The sequence below is a fragment of the Tursiops truncatus genome, chromosome 10 (assembly GCF_011762595.2).
Source record: "Tursiops truncatus isolate mTurTru1 chromosome 10, mTurTru1.mat.Y, whole genome shotgun sequence".
NCBI lineage: Eukaryota > Metazoa > Chordata > Mammalia > Artiodactyla > Delphinidae > Tursiops > Tursiops truncatus.
This window is the reverse complement of record NC_047043.1, coordinates 72,867,688-72,881,236: the sequence shown is the minus strand read 5'-3', so window position 1 is coordinate 72,881,236 and position 13,549 is coordinate 72,867,688. Positions and strand designations below refer to the sequence as shown.

General features: G+C 42.5%; 1 long non-coding RNA gene across 1 annotated transcript in view; it reads right to left on the bottom strand.

The window, feature by feature from the left end:
- LOC141279654 (uncharacterized) overlaps positions 1–9,520 on the bottom strand; it is a 93,665-nt gene extending 84,145 nt beyond the window's left edge. Inside the window, exons 1-4 of the long non-coding RNA XR_012334238.1 lie at positions 9,504–9,520; positions 8,113–8,185; positions 7,181–7,223; positions 4,493–4,610 (exon numbers count right to left, since the gene is read on the bottom strand). This is a non-coding gene — a long non-coding RNA (uncharacterized lncRNA). The remainder of the gene's footprint in view (positions 1–4,492; positions 4,611–7,180; positions 7,224–8,112; positions 8,186–9,503) is intronic.
- Between the last annotated feature and the right edge of the window lie 4,029 nt (positions 9,521–13,549).

Below are 13,549 nucleotides of genomic sequence, written 5' to 3'. Positions count from 1 at the left end.
AATCAAGGCCTGCTAACAGGTAGAGTTTTTAGGTAATTCATCTCCTGTGAGGCTGTCTGCAATGAAAGGAAAACAGGAATGTTTATCTAATGAGTGTCTCCTCCTGACGTTTCTCCAGAACAGCTGGGTTTGTTTTTCAGATTTGCGGCAGAAAAACTGGGAAGGTCAGCCAGGCTTGACTTCTAGCACTGGGAGGGCAATTTTCATGCCTTGGATCAGCGTCATAGAGGAGGTGACTTTAGAGCACACAGACACTCTGGATGTTTATTTAGAGCTTGGAGATCCATTTCCTGAAAAGACTATTTCGTTAGAAAAATGAAGTCAAAGAGACAGAATCATCCAAGTGTCACAGGAAAATAATTTGAAACTACAGGTTAGGAATAATAAGAGTTCATCAAGTTTGAAAAACAGCTTCGGCCTGGTAAGGATTTTGAGAGTAGTTTCTCACCTTACCCCGAATTTCAAAAAAGAAAAAAAAATTACACATACACACCATGACTTTCTGGACATGCTTCACTTGTATGAAAGTTACTTTCAATTAAATTCTCAATTTCTGGTTTCCTGAGAGTTTTAACCGTCATGTTTTCAAATGAGCCAGGGATTCACAGGAATTGAGAGAAGGAAAAGACCTATCAGATTATCAAGTCCATCTCAAAAGATATCCAGCGGAGTTTTTCCTGCAGTTCGCCTACCACTGCCTTGTTCAGTTCTGGTTTTAAACGACTCCAGCAATGGGACTCTTCGTCAGTCTAAGAGGCCCAGGGGAACCCTCTCTCAGTCTAAGGGTCTTCATTTTAGAAAAGAATATTCTGATATTAAGTCTTGTCATACCACTTGCCTCTCCCAATGGAGCCCCACTTCTTCTGTACCATTCTGTCCTTCAGCGCCTCCAGATGCTAGGAAGAGGCATTATATTTCCTCATCGGTTTCTCTTTCCTTCCCCTTCATCATTTCTTATTCTTTTGTTTAATCTGGAGATTTGCACACATTTATCTGCATCTCTGATCCCTATCACCATAGTAATGGAAGACTTTGACAAGGCTGTCATTTCAAAGGCCAGCCGCTTACCTGTATGGCCTTCAACTCCCATTCTACAATCCTGAGCACTTCAGACCTGGGTTAACACCATGGGTGACCAGATACCGGTCTGGGGACCAGGGCCTGCCACAGAACCTGTACATGACCAAAGGTCTGTGGTCAATGTGGTAAAGGTCCCTATTTCTCTAGGGTTTGCAGGATAGTGGAAATTTGGCCGTGTATTTTTGTATATTTAGAAGCATTAGAAAGAACGTAGAGCTGAGAAGCATCCCATTTTTGCAGTTACCCAACTCTGAGCCTCTGGATCTCAATTTCTACATTTGCCAAAAGGAGGGGTTGGACTGCACACCAGCTAAGAGCAACTAGTGCATTACATCACTAGAGCTCAATCTCAATTTGAAGTAGTAAAGGCAACACCCCCGATTTACGATTGTCAGACTTAGCAAATAAAGACACAGGATGCCCAGTTAAATTTGAACTTCAGGTGAGTAAATAAATTTTAATGTAAGTATATCTTGTGCAATATTTGGGACATACTTATACTAAAAAGTATTCACTGTTTATCTCAAATTCAAATTTAGCTGGAGGTTTTCTATTGTATCTGGCAATGCTACTCTCACTTCTACCTACACATTATCATCCTGGTTGGTGGCTGGCATGTAGGTGGCTGAGTAGAAGATTTTTTCTCATTACCTCCACCCAGTGCCCTGATAGAGCCCCTAAAGCTCTAGGCTCAGATATTTCCAAATATGTGCATGCTTACTTGCTTCTCAAGGTTCCTGAACAATCCAAATGTGACCAAATGAGGGAAAATACTTTAAAAAGTGTAAAGTACCATACGTGTGCATTATGAACATTAAGCATGAAAGCCGGCATCAGAATGTGATGACAAGGTGGTAATAAGTCTGCATTTCCTGTACTACAGTCCTGCACAGTTAAAAGCCAGCCTTCCTCTCAGGATCCCAGCACTTTCCACAGCAGTGCGGCCACATCTCGGCTCTAACAATAATAAAACTACTCGTTTAATTATTGGAAATTTCCCATGTGCCAGACACTGTCCTAGGGACTATACATGCATTATTTCATTTAATCTCAAAAACAATCCTGTAAAAATGGAACTCCGTTACCTCCATTTTACAGATGAAAAGACAGGCCAGAGGTGCAAAGTGACTCATCGAAAATAGAAGATTGTCCATGGAAATGGAAGGACCACCAAAGGATTTTCACACATCATGACAAAGGGATTTTAAAATTTATATCTGAAAGCAAAGGGCCAAATGTACCAAGAAACTCCTAGGGAAAAAAGCAAGCCAAGGGACTTGTCCCATCAGATAATAAGGCTTATTTTAAAGCTATTGTAATTAAGACAGTGTGGTATTTGAAAAGAGGAAGACAAATGGAAGCGCAGAGAGAATACAGAAACATACCCATGCCTGTAATGGAAACGTGATTAGTTCCCTGACAGGGCTGACACGCAGAGCAGTGGGACAAAGAGGGCTATTCAATAAAGGGCTGACTATATGCAGAAGTAAAATTGAATTTCGACCTCAAAAAAGCAAACAGAGTCCATATGCATCAACACCTAAATATGAAGGACACAACTTGAAAACTTTAATAGATGAAAACATAAAGAATTATTTATCACCTCAGCACAGAGAAGGATTGCTTAAACAAGATGCAAAACAGCACTAAAACGAGATTGATCAAATGTGGCTACATTAGAGAGAAGAACTTCTGCTTATAAAAACAAACCACAAAGTGAAAACAAAGATTAGAAAAAAGTATGATTCACAAGGGATCAGTCTCTGGACACGCACTGTTCTATACAGTAGCTGTGACATACACGTGGCTTTTGAGCAATCAAACTGACTAGCAAGAATTGAGATTTGCCCTCAGTATAAAATACACACCAGATTTCAAAGTCTTCATCAATAATTTTATGATTATGTTTTAGATGTGTTTGGATAATATAAACGAAGTTAAATGAAATAACAAGTCATTAAAATCAATTTTACCAGTTTCTTTTTACTTTTCTAATGTGGCTACTAGAAAAGTTTAAACTACATATGTGGCTTGCATTATGTTCCTATTGGGCAGCACTGATCTAGAATACAGAGAGCTCCTATGAGTTAATAACAAAGAAAAAAACCCAATAGAAAAAAATGAAAAAGGTTATGAAGAGATTTTTCACAAAAGAAACAGCCAACATAAGAAGATGCTCAACCTTATCAACAAACTGAATTAGCGAAACCAAAACTGCAATGAAATATCTTTTACGCCTTCAGATTAGCAAAACCTAAGAACTCTAACGACATCTACTACTGGCAAGGATATGGAGCAACGACAGGTCTCACTCACTGATGCTAGGAGTAAAAGTTGGTACAAACACTTTAGAAAACACCTTGGCGCTAGGCGGTAAGACTGAACATGCACGTAACTAGGAGCAAGTTTGCCAGTTTACAAGGTATCTGCCCTGGAGAGCTCTTGCATGTGTGTGACAGGAGACATGCACAGTGATGCTTTTAACAGCCTCATTTGTGATACCAGAAACCGGAAATGACCCCAGTTTCCATCCACTCTAGAGTGCTTAGATCAGTTGTGACAACTATATGGAACATTTAAAAAGAATGAACTGAAGCTATGTACACCTAAACGATATCAGCGATATGGAGAGGTATTTCTTAAAGGTTAAATGATCACACAAAATTCAGAGGGCGCCGCCTCTCCGAGGGAGGAAGGTGGAGGAGGTGGGCGTGCCCGGGGAGGGGATCCTGGGGAATAGAGGGAGTCACTCAGATTCCATTGCGTAAACTGAGTGGTGGGTTCACAGGTGCTTATTTTCCTCTAATTTAAACTGTAAATATACATCGTATATCCTGGTTTTAAAGTACGCTACTTCACAATTTAAAGGGTTTTCTTAAAAGGAAAACACCACCAGTTACTCTGTGCGTATGTGTGATATTGCATTCATCTAGATGTACTGCCTTTCACTTGCTTTTTAAGAATGACACCTCTCAGGTGGGACCACGTTCTGTTGATCTTTTCTCTGCAACCTGCCCCTCTGTCCCACATCCTGTCCTAGGTAATCTCCAGATTACATGTTTCATCTATGATATAAATATCATCTTTGGAAAAATAAAATAAGGATTGCCATTCCTGTGCTCGATTCATCTCAGTCACTTTCTCTGCGAGTAGCACAGACCAAAGGGACTCAGGACCCGCACTCCATGGCCACTGAGCTTAGAGGACCCAGGGGAGCTTGCGGCCCGGAGGAGCCTGGCCCCTCTACTCTCGCAAGCTCTCTGCACCCTCGGTCCAATCCTGCTTTGATTCCCCCACTTGAGTTTTTGTCACAGTTAATGCAAGGTAATTGGAGATACTCTTGAAACAGAACGTGTGGACTCGTGTCAATACTCTTGGAGAGATACAAGAAAATAAAAAGGTGCAGGCTTACCGAGGTATGCTTAGAGTGGCCAGGTTTCCCAGATGGTTCTGCAGCTCTCAACCCACACTGAGGCAAGGGCATCGAAAGCAAATTTAGTCGACTTGAAAACTGAACCTCCATCCTGATCCTAAAACAATTAAAAGATTTTTATTTTAAGAGGTCAAACCACCCTAGCAGGTATTTTCCCTAAACCGTTTTTTTCCCTTTCCCTTAGAAATGGAAACTCTGATGGAAACTCCCGGAGTATCAGGTACAGCTCTAATCTAATCTTCCTTAGATTAGAACAAAAATAAACCTGTATTAGTTGTGTGTGTGCCTTTAATTCTTGCACCTGTAGCACCCCAAGCCAATATCACCTTGGAAACGTCATTCCCTCCACCTGAGGGCAACTGAGGCCTTCCCTGAGCAAAAGTCCTCCTAGCAGGAAGGGTTTATGGGGCCTGCTACTCTTATGGGTCCTAGGCAGCCTCACCATGGTTCAGGACCCTGATCTTCTGTCTCCTCTAGGTGAGCCCTAAGTCCTGGCTTTAAAAAAACATGACCAATCAATACACAAACCTAGTCATGATGAATCAATGCACAAACCGTTATTCTCACTGTGGAGTGGAACAATTACTAAAATCTATTTGCCAGCAAATGTGCCTCATCTTGTAAATCGTTGGGCCATTAACCTTAACAATTGATGGTGTGCCATCTCTATCCAATTCAATTAAAGTACACACCAAGGTGATACTTAAGAATGCATTGCAGGCAAAGGAGTATACTATTATATTATTATATCCTCATAAATTAAACAACACATTTATTTCCCTTCTTAGAAAAAGAACACTGCATGATAAACACAGGGTACAGGAGAAGCAAAAGCAGTGATTTTAAGAATAGCTCAAGAGAACTGGAGACGAGAAAGGAGGAATCCCGAGGGCACAAACCAAGTCACCTGCAGCCACCACTCCCTCTGGCGTCGCTGCGGAATTTCTGGGCTTAGGTGAAGGGTGGAGCAGACGGTGCACTCAGACTGTTAGTGCCTTGTGTTCTACCTTGTGACAAAGAAATTCCTAAATTGTTCCAAACAGCTAAGAGTTCACTACCTGTTCCTAGTCTGGCATGACTGTAGCTGAACAGTTTGATGCCAAAAATTAGCAGAAAGTTCTGAGTCCTGACACTGATGCTTTATAGTCTGGGAGGGAACTTTCTGTTTCCTAAACGTTCTTAGGGTAAGTCAGAGAAAGCTTGCTTCACAGCACTCTCTCTCACTTTTCTTCCTATTTCCCATTTCAGGGGTTAGGCAGGGATTAAATTGGAAAGGATTATAACAGGAAACACGTCTCAATACTTATGGTGTGTCACTAGATTCGATAATAAACATGTATATTTTCCTCACAAGGGACTCAAAATTAAGCATCTCTTCCATTTTCTTTCTCCCATAATTCCTCCAACCTGAATCACATTCTAGCTACAGCCAGCACAGCTTAATTCTACTTTCTGTTGCCGCCCTAACAAACTGGCACAAACGGCGTGGCTAAAATAATTCAAGTATATTATTTCACAGTTCTGTGGGTCAGAAGTGTAACACAGCCTCACTAAGCCAAAACCAAGATGTGGGCAGGGTCGCCGGTACCACTTTCTGAAGGCTCCAGAAGACAGCCCGTTTCCTTGCTCATTCAGGGGTTTGGAGAATTCAGTTCCCTGAAGTCTGAGTACCGAGGTCCGGGTTTCCTCCCTGCCTGGGAGCTGAGGGCTGTTTCCAGTTGCTGGATGCCACCTGCATTTCTCAGCTTGTGCCCCTTTCTATTTCTTAAAGCCAGCAACAGAGGGACGAATGCTTCAAATCTCTCCTGCCTCTTCTGACACTCCTTACGTTGTGGCATCTCTTCAGATTTAGCCAGGAAACGTTTTCTGCTTCTAAGACTTTATCTGATTACACTGGGTTTACCCAGATAATGTAGGGTAATCTTACCATCTCAAGATCCATTACCTTAATCACATCTACAAAATCCCTTTTCCCATGTAAGGTGACATATTACTAGGTTCCAGAAATTAAACAGTGGACATCTTTGGGGGTGAGCGGTGTGCATTATTCAGCTACCACACAAGAGCAGTGCTCATACTGCATGGGCCACTGATAAGAACAGAAGAAGGGATAAAACCTGACTCTTTTCTCCCTGTCCTTTCCCACCTCCTTCCCGAAGCTTCCCTTCTCTACTCTGAAAGCAAAACTTGGCTACTCACCACATTCCCATCCTCCAACGGACCGTCTGGTTGCAGAACTCTCCATGGAGATAGCCAGGAAGACGAGCTTTCCCCACTACCCACTACCAGCGTCTACCCAGCTTCCTCTGCGCCAAATGGTCTTTTCAGCAATTACCCAGTGGTTCCCAAGCATTAGTTTGCATAAGAATCACCTGTGGGCACACATTCTAATTCGAAATCTGCTTCTGCTGTGCTGTGGTTGGAGACTCGCTTCACCTGGCACTCAGTGAACTGGAAGCAGATGCTTTGAGAAGTTCTGCTGGCCCAAGAGGGCTGGGAGCAATGGAGGTGCAAATGGTTTAGGAGAGACCCCTGCCCTGGCAGATGATCCCCTGTCCAAAGGCTCTCCAGAACCCCTACTTCTCCTTCTTGTGTAGCCACAAAAGACTCATTTCCTCACAACAGGGAAGAAGAAATTTGACATCTCTGTCTCCATATTGTACCTACCTCTTCCACTGCTTTAACCTGAGTCAGAAGCCTCTGCTTAGCCCTGCGTGTAGAAATGTTAATCATTAAAGGAATTCTGCTTCCAGCTTAAGATTCATGCAAACAGCCCCTCACCCGAAATTTGCCTCCCACAGGGAGATAAGGAAGTATGAACAAAAATAACGATTGTCTTGTCAAGATTTATAGGAACTTCACGACCAGACCCACATCAACCAGAGTCAGCTGACCAAGAACAAAGAGTTTTCACAACCCTCCCCTGACCCTTGCTGGCGCCCAGATGTCCACTGTCGTCTGTCACCTCCTGACTTTAACCCCTTCCTACTTCTCCCTTTCCTAGCATAAAAGCAGCTTGAATTCTACCCCAAATTAAGACGGCTCTTGACAACAATAGTTCGCCATCTTCTCTGTTTGCTGGCTTTCTGAATAAAGCTGCTTTTCCTTTCCCAACACCTTGTCTCTCAACTTTCTGACCTGTCTTGTGGCGAGCAGTACAACCTTGGGCCTGGCCGCCACAAGGGCGGCCACACCTGTTGTTTCCGGTGCCACCAGGTCCCTGAGGAGGGCCTTTGGGCAGAGCTCTCACTCAATATGCTTTGATAGTGTATCGTCATGAAAGCACTCTCTCTGGAGTCAGCAGAAAGTTATGTGACGTTCGGCAATTTCCTAGTTGAGGCCCCCCTTTGCTCATCTATCAGATAGGGGTAATAATAGTAATTTACCCCAGGAGGCGTTTATAGAGAGAGTTCAGGGAGACACTGCTGCAAAGCACAGAGCAGAGTTCTCAAGTACCGGATAAAGATGAGCAGGTTTGTTACCACCGATACCATCATTATTCAAGTTGGCCCCACCTGCCCTGTGACCTGGGCAAGTGGCTTGGCCTCTTTACTTCTGGTTCACTCTTCCCAGTAGAAAGAAAAGAGAAAGGCCTTTACCCATTTCAGGAAGTGAGATGGAAAATGCATCAAGGCATTTACTTGCCCTGGTAGTTTGCTTCTTTGCCAAAACCTGGAGAAAAACAGCAGGCATGACTATAGAGTTTGTGGGAATTACATATACTATGTTTATGCTATTAGTTTCTGTAGACCAAAAGCTGACAAACTTTTTCTATGAAGGGCCAGATAGTAAATATTTTTGGTTTTGTAATGTACAGTCTTTGTCCCAACCTCTCAGTTCTGTGGTGTAGTGTGGAAGCGGCCACCCAGACAATACAAAATGAAAGAGTGTTCCCATAAAACTTTCCTTACTTGGCAAAGCAGGTGGCAGACTGGATTGGGCCCACGTACCACAGTTTGCTGACTCCTGTTTTAGACAAGCATCTAGAAGGTCCAGGTTTAGTTCTAGTGAGAGAATCTCTGTTCTGCCCTACATTTTATTGTCTTTTACCGATATTTGTGAATTTACTGGCCTTAAAAGCATATCAATAAATATTTATATCCATAGGCATGCCTGAAAATTTTAAATTAAAATTCATGTAAATGCTTGGGACATATTCTGAAACCCACAAAAGAAGTTAATATTTAAAGGACCAAGTGTTCTAATAAATAATGAATTTCTTTGGAAGATTTTGAAAGCTATGGAGCTGTGTGATTTTAGACAAGTTTCTTGCCTTCTCTGACTTTTGATTACCTCCTCAGTGTAATTCAAGGCCCTAATAGTCTCTATTTCATAAGAATTAAAATAAAGAAGCACATGAAATTAAGTGCTATAAAGCTCTAAGCCCAGTGCCTGGTACGTGGAAAACACTCAGGATCATCACCATTGTCCTCTCCCGTCACCCTTAGGGACCTGATCATGAGGAGAGTTTCTCACTTATCATAAAATAAGTCAAAATCTATAGAGGGAATCCTATCTAAGGCAACTGCCTAGGTTTCTTCTGAATGGTGAAGTAGACTTTGGGGGGCAGTGATTAGCATTCTGAAAAGTTCTCTCAAGATTAAAAGTGATTCAGTAAACCCATCTCATGGCTTACAAATTGCAGGCCAATGGGTTCAACAGCTGGGTTAGATTTAATTATTATAGTATCTAAATTTTAAAAATTTGAATGTATTTGAGCCATAACCTCTCAGGTAACCACAGCTCACTGCTGTCTTGATAGAAAGTAGCTACACGCTGCTATCATTCTGGCCCTGACTCAGTATCTAACTTCTGGTCTAAATTTTTAATGCTACGTTTTACTATTACAACCCCACCTTCTTATGTCATGATCTCATTGCCGTCAATACATTTAGAGGAAGAATCTTTATCTTTTCAAAAACATATGGCCACTTCCCAGAACTAATGTCATCCAAGGCTGCCAACAAATGATGTAATGAGACAACTTAACTGCACAATGAGATGCTCCTTCCTTGCTTGTAGCTGCCAGACCTCACATATAAAAGCTGTTTGAGACTCTGTTTCCCCTCTCTCTCTCTCTCTCTCTCTCTCTGAGGACGTACGAGAGATTACCATAGAAAACGCACTTCAGCTGTGGAGTAATTTGACTTGGGGAATGGCTCAGGTGGGGCATGAGGTTTTCTCTTCCATGACTAGGGTCAGACAAAGAGACAAATGGCAGAGGTCAGGCTGGCAAGAGTCCTGGATGGACGCCCCTACTATATGATTTTCTCGTCATTGCTCCTAAAACTGCATTAAGGTAGAGCAGATGGTGCATCCAATCTGTGCCCCCATCCAGCAAGCCAGATGAGGCTCTCACTGATACTTGCTCACAATCTTCTGTAACCTTACTTGGCCCTGGACTTTCAGCTGATGAGCGCTTAATGCGCACTGGTATCCTGGAAGCTACAGAGCAGGCATTCAATGAACTCACTTCACCTAAACCAGACCGTCAGGAAGATAGTAACATTGGTAATAATATTATTAATATGAGCAAAAAGTAATAAGAAATTTTTAAAAAATATAAGTCAGATCACGTCACTTTCCTGCTCTGAAACCTCCAATGTATACTCATTCACCTGAAGTAAAACCAGACTTTCTGTGAAGCCTGCAAAACCCTGCAGGACCTGGCTGGCTCTTCCCTCCCTGCTCCAGTCTTACGTTTTTTTAATTCTAACAGTCTTACTGAGATATAATTCATGTTCCATCCAATTCATCCGTTTATTTTTTAAAATTTTTATTGGAGTATATGTGCTTTACTATGTTGTGTTAGTTTCTACTGTACAGCAAAGTGAATCAGCTATATGCATAAATATATCCCCTTTTTTGGATAGCATACAATTCAGTGGTCTTCAGTATGTTCACAAATGTATGAAACCATCACTGCAATTTTAGATCGTTTCTATCACGCTAAAAAATAACACTACCTATCAGCAGTCACTCCTCACTTCTGACCTCACAGACTCTGATAACCACTGATCTACTTTCTGTCTCTATAGGTTTGCCTATGGTGGACATTTCATATAAATGGACAATATGTGGTCTTGCATGACTGGTTTCTTTCATTTAGCATGATGTTTCTAAGGTTCATCAATATTGTAGTATATATGAATACTTCATTCCTCTTCATGGTTGAAAAATATTCCATCGTAGGGATATACCATGCTTTGTTTATTCATTCATCGGCGGATGACATTCGGGTTGTTTCTATATTTTTTGGCATTATGAATAGTGCTGTTGTGAACATTTATGAATAAGGTTATGCGTGGATATATGTTTTCATTTTTCTTGGATATGTACCTAGGAGGGGTATTGCTGGGTCACATGGTAATTCAATGTTTAAACTTTTTATCAATTTGGGGAAATTTTCATCCATTATTTGTTCATATATTTTTTCTGCTCTTTTTTCCCTCTCTTTTCCTCTGGTACTTCCAAATGCATGCATCTAAATAACTTGGATTTCATCACAATGAAAAGCTTTTTCCTCAAGGATACCATCAGGACAGTGATAAGGACTGTTTTCCAGGGTGGCTGCACCACTTTACATTCCCATCAGCAGTACATGAGGGTTCTGACTTCTCCACAACCTCACCTGCATTAGTTCCCACCTCTCTTTTTGGTTAAAGCCACCCTGGAGCTCTCTTCTTAGGCCTGCCTCTCAGACAAAATCCTTGAGTCCCTTCCCCACAGCTGGGTCAGGGGTAGTGGTCTGCTTCTTTCAGAGTGACACCCCTGCTTTATATGCTGGGTGCCAGGCTGGGATGGCATCCTCTGATCTTCCCCCCTTACCTTCCTAGCGTGGAAGCTCCACCCTGTGAGCAAACTAGGCGAAGGTAAGGGGTCCCCAGTATTCTCCACAGCTTGGGTAACACCTCTTCCCAATGAGGGGGGGCTGAGGGAGTAAGGGAGCCCCAACACCTTGGCGATACTCACCTGGAATTTAGCCTCTGCAACATGCAGCTGCGGGGCAGGGGAAGGAGGGAATGAGTCCTGACTCTAGTGCCTCAGACTCTCACTGTTCTTACCGAGATTTAATCGATTTTCTTGAATAAGTATTTATTTGCTGTGTGCCCCTAGGACAATCAAGGAGTTTTCAGGTAGTTTAAATGGTTAGTGTTTGTTTTTTTTTAAAAATGTTTCACGAGTTATGGTTGTTTTGCTGTGGGGAGGGTCCATGAGACTCATCACATCACCATTCTGGAAGTTGTCTCCCCCTCCCCCTTCATCTTGGGCCTCCCCTCCCCTCCGACTCCCTGCTCCTGGATGAGAAGCATATATGCAGGGCTTATCACTGCAGCTGGATCTCTGCACTTACTGTTCCCTCAGGCTGGAAAGTTCTCCCTTGAAGTGAACGCTGCTGCATCTCTACCCAAGTGCGGTTTCCACCTTGATCCCTGCAGGCAGAGTCCCTTCCCCTCATGACACAAAGAAAATCCTCATTACTCTAGAGCAGAAGTCAGAAAACTAAAGCCCGTGGGCCAAATTTGTCACACTGCTTGTGTTTGTACAGCCCACAGGCTAAGAACTGTGTTTATACTTTTGAATAATTGAAAAGAATACTTCATTACACATGAAAAGAACTGCAAATTTGAGTGCCTATAAATAATGTTTTGTTGAAACACAGATATGTCCATTTGTTTACTTTTTGTGTGTAGCTGCTTTCACACAACGCAGGCAAACTTGAGTAGTGGCACACTATAAATCAGTGACAGAATTATGACTTGAAAGCACTTTGAGGCCACATGTATCACCTATCCACGTAAAGACATCGTCAAAGATGAAATATGTAAAATCTCCTATCGGCATTCACAGACATTTGCAATTTATTTGGTGACAGGAAACACTATCTTTGAGCCTCAAATAATCAAAATGATATCCCTCCCAAAAGAAGTCCATTCTTCTCATTAGTAGACCTATATTTTTAAAATGGATTTAATTATTATTCTATTTGGAATTTCATCAATCCACAAAAATTTTGTGGGAATTTGTTTTATCTTGTTATGTAAGCACCTACATAATAGCCTCAGTTTTGCCTCTTGACCCACAAGTCTAAAAGATTTCCTAACTCATTACAGAAGAAGTTTGCTAATCATGGTGATTCTGTTCCTTTGCTGGTGAATGATTTTAAGGGTAAGCATTTGGCCCAGTTCTGACCAATAAGATGCAAGAGGAAATCTGCTGGGAACACTTCTGGAAATACTATCTTCTTTCTCTGGATGTTATTTCAGATGTGGTGCTGGGAACAGTGGTAGCCGTGAGGGGAGATAGTCTGAGTACCAAGCCAACTCTTGGGAATGGAGGAACGTGGGTCCTTGTGCTGTGGTTGAGCCCTGAGTTAGCCCACCCTAGAACCGTCCTAACTGGGACTTCTTGTTATGTGAAGCAGTAAATATTCTTATTACTTCAACCATTCAAATCAAAGTTTTCTGCTACTTATTGTCCAGCACATTCTAATTGCTATCACCTTGGAGCATCTCATGGCTCCTTCTCATCATACAGGGGTCAGGACACATGCCCCCTCCTCAGAAAGTCCTTTCCCAGCCACCCTCAGGCAGTAGCCTGTGATGTCTCCCCCAACCCCCTTAGTCACTCTTCTTAGCCTGTATCACCATCTGTAATTATCTTACTAGGCAGTCTCCCCTCATTCAAGTATAAGTTTCCTGAGATTTGCCTGGGCTCTTAGAACAGAGTTTGACACCAAGTAGGCGCTCAATAAGTATTTGTGGAATGAATAAAAAAATACCACTGGGCTTCCTTGCTGGCGTAGTGGTTGAGAGTCCGCCTGCCGATGCAGGGGACACGGGTTCGTGCCCCGGTCCGGGAAGATCCCACATGCCGCGGAGCGGCTGGGCCCGTGAGCCATGGCCACTGAGCCTGTGCGTCCAGAGCCTGTGCTCCGCAACGGGAGAGGCCGCAACAGTGAGAGGCCCGCGTACCGCAAAAAAAAAAAAAAAAAAAAAAAAAAAAAACTACTGATGTTTTAACTGATATTTCATA